The 3,891-nt window shown below is 45.2% G+C and overlaps 1 non-coding gene across 1 annotated transcript; it reads left to right on the plus strand.

The window, feature by feature from the left end:
- Window positions 1-2,835: 2,835 nt before the first annotated feature.
- LOC146854365 (signal recognition particle RNA) lies at window positions 2,836-3,135 on the plus strand. The gene has a single exon (XR_014959318.1).
- Window positions 3,136-3,891: the final 756 nt, after the last annotated feature.

The raw sequence follows: 3,891 nt of genomic DNA on the forward strand, positions 1-3,891 counted from the left end.
CACAAACCCTGGAGGACCTGGCTACCTTTTGACTCTAAACCCCTGGGACTCCCATGAGTAGAGGCTCTACTCAAATCTACTTCTAATCCCTGGCAGCAGCCAGGAACCGCGAACCCTTCACACTCTGCACCCACCAAGCCTGGCCTGTGCCAGAGTGAACAAAGACCACAAGGACGACCCCACGGCGACTGTGACCCCGAGTCCGGCACCCAAGGACCTCCCTCGACACTCCTGAAGAAGCCTGCAGCCTCAGAACCAGGTGCCCCCCCAACCGCGATCAACAGAGGGTAAGATTTCCCGACACCAAAAGGTACCCCTGCACCCGGCGCTCCGCGGCCCCCTGTGCCCAATCCCGGGGTACCTACCTATCCTCCAACTACCCAACTTACCTCTCGAAGTGGTGGTGGCACCTGAAGAATCTTCGTCCCCGAGCTTGCAGTCTTTTTCTAAACCAGAGATTTCCCATTCAAATCAATTGAGCGCCCGAATGCTCAAAAGCACTCTGCACCCAGCCGTCCGAGTGACCCTGGCAGTGCAACCTCTACATCTATCTACTTCCCCACTTGCCCTGGATAAGTGACCAGGAGCCCAGCTCCCACAGCCACGTGGCCTGCTAGTCAGCAGCCACCAACCAAGGCCCCCCTACATCTCATAGGATAACATTGGGCCTAACTCTCTCTGCACCCGGCCGCCCTTGTGCCGCTGAGGGTGAACCAACTGTACCTACCTGACCCAGGGAGACGCCTGAGTCTATGCCCAGAACCTTAACTCTGCCAGTCGAGTACTTACCTTTAAACCGATAAATCAATCTTCTCCATAGGGTAACATTGACTGGTTTTTCCTGAAATTTCTTCCAAGTGTGGACTTTTCAAAAATTAAAATATTCACCAAAAATCAGCCGAGTAACGAAAACGAAAATACTCACCTGCTATTAGGTGAGCTCCCAGTGCTGGATCTTGGTGCCTAGCACTGACTCTGAAAAATACTTACAACTGTACTTACCAGTAACCCAATTTTCTCCCATAGGAAATCATTGACTGTTTTTCTGTGAAATTTCTTTTAAGTGTCAATTTCTGCAAACTTTAAATATTCTTTAAAAATCGTATCATTTCTGAAAACGTAATTACTTACCTGTTTTGGATAAAAGTCCCAGTACTGAGTCTAGGCACCCAGTACTGGATTACAAAAGTAACGAGAACATACTATACCTGCAACTTGAATTTTCTGCCATAGGGAATCTTTGACTGTTTTCTATGAAATATTTTCTGTCAACTTTTAAAATAGCAAAATATTGTCTAAAAATCATCACAGTAATTAAGTCGACTTTTACCACTTGATTCCAAGTACTGACCCAGGACTGAATCTAGGATCCAGTCCTGGAAATCCAAAAGTAATCCTAAAAGTAATCTGTTGCAAATAACTTGAAACTTCCATTGAGCTCAATGCATTATTGTGTTTAAAATGTTGTTGCCTATTGCAACCACTTGTAACTTTCTACAAAAGTCAATTGCATATTGCAAAAGTATTTATATAAAGCATCTCATTCTGAGAAAGTATATTTTAATACCTATTGTTGGTTCTAAAATAAAACAAGCATATATTTTTTGTAGATAAACCATTGGCCTAGAGTTCAGTTATTGAGTGTGTGAGACCATTTGCTGACTGAGTGTGTGCAACAAATGCTTTACACTGTCCTCTGATACTGCCTTACTGCTCGACCAAGCTACCACTTTAGAGAGTAAGGTTATATCTAACTCTAGCCTCTGCCAAACCTCTGGGGACTGTGGACTCTGTACACCCTGTACCTATTTGGGAACAGTATATACAGAGCCACTTTCTCACACTGCAGTTCTCCAATATAGGTCTGTCAAGATCATTACTCAATCTACCTTGATTTAGCACAGTATAAAATAGGTCAAGAAGTCTCCTATGAAAAGATATGCAAATCTGTTCGAATCACTTTCCCTAGTCAGGGGACCCACTAGCTGGAAGGGGCAGGGAGGACCAAAATAGCTCATCGGTATAGAACACTGCATGAGCAGCTGATTTTGAGGTGGTAGAAGATAGAGTAATCCAACTGGACCTCAATAAACGGTTTCCTAATGTGCAATAGCCCCTGACCACCTCTGACGCAAAAGTGTAATCTCATACCTTTGCAGAATCAGGCATGCTTTCACCTGTTCAAGCTGAACTGACATTGGTCTTCTTGGCCAGCAGGAGTTCCTCTCTTGCAGCTGTTGAGGCTAGAGAGCAGAATGACGTGTATTCATTCTTTATGGTAACTCTTCTAGCCCTCCCACTCCATACTACTTTAAAACTTCCGATGTTGCAGACGAGTTCCATCATTGTGACCCATGCTATTTTTCTCAATATTGGCTGGCTCGGCATAACAAGGGATGCCTACAGGACAGCCTAAATTGTGCCGGCAAGCTTCTACAGGGAGTCACTGGCAGATAAAGAGAAACTCAGCCCTAACCTGGCTCTTCTCTCTCACTCTCACTCTCCTTTCCCTTCTGTCCCTCTACCTGTCTCCCACTCTCTAAATACTAGTATTTATGTTGTATTCACTTCCCCGTCACAATCTTTCCGACCCTACTTCCTCTCTCCCTTCAATCAGTTCAACCCTCTTTTTTACTTTAGGAAACTCACATCTTTTTTAAAGGCCCTTCCCATATTCACACTGCTTCTTGATAAGACATTTTTTTCCTTTCTTTGAAGGATAGTGAAATTGATTTTCTTGAAACATGGTTGGTAAACCATCAATTCATTCCACCTTACTTTATCATTATCCTTACTTATGGAATGCATTTCATCATTAGGACAGCTGCAGTGTTTGCCGGGCAAGGTGGTGTGTGCCTGTTGTCCTAGTTACTTGGGAGGCAGAGGCTTGTGGATTGCTTGAGCTCAGGGGTTCTGGGCTGCACTCAGCTGTGTTGATCAGGTGTCCATGCTGCATTGGGCATCAATATGGTGTTCTAGAGGGAGCTCTAGCATTTCAGGTTGTGTAACGAGAGGTGCACCGACCCAGGCTGGAAACAGAGCAGGCCAAAGCTTCCATGCCCATTGGTAGCAGGACAGCACCTGTGAGCAGTATGTGTAAAACAGCCTGAGCACAATAGTGAGACCTAGCCTCTCTTTTTTGACTCAAATGTGAAAGTTTTGATTTTTACAAGGTGTAATAAATTATTTTCCCAAAACCAAATCTTTGTTTTCCTTTTGATATTTTTCCAGGAAATATGATGAACATTTGAACTGGGCCACGCATTTCAGCATAGCAGACAATTCTCCAGAATTGAGACATATTGCAACAACAAGCTAGCAGGCGGAGAGGACTGAAAACTCAGTGCAACCTAGAATAAATGGCTGTGTGATTTTCAGCAAGGATGACTCAAATGCATTCTTCCTTTTAGAGCACCTGTAGGATTAAACTGATCTGTCAAGTACAAAAGCATCCTTCATAGAGCAACTTAGAAATGCGCTTGCTGGCCCTTCTGCTGCATTTCTACGTCCAGCTCTAATTCATTTTTTGATTAGCCCTCATTCTTTTCATATGTGAATGAGAAGGAGAAATTACAGGGCCCTTCACTCTTTGAGCGAAACATGAAAAGACTGAGGGCTGTGCAACTCCCAAACGTTGGAGCCTCTGGCCTGTCGACCCTCGAACCTGCTCCTGCTCCAACCCGGCATCTCTTGTGGCCAGCAACCTCACAAACCCTGGAGGACCTGGCTACCTTTTGACTCTAAACCCCTGGGACTCCCATGAGTAGAGGCTCTACTCAAATCTACTTCTAATCCCTGGCAGCAGCCCGGAACCGCGAACCCTTCACACTCTGCACCCACCAAGCCTGGCCTGTGCCAGAGTGAACAAAGACCACAAGGACGACCCCACGG

This window comes from Triturus cristatus, chromosome 4_1, assembly GCF_964204655.1.
Source record: "Triturus cristatus chromosome 4_1, aTriCri1.1, whole genome shotgun sequence".
Taxonomy (NCBI): domain Eukaryota; kingdom Metazoa; phylum Chordata; class Amphibia; order Caudata; family Salamandridae; genus Triturus; species Triturus cristatus.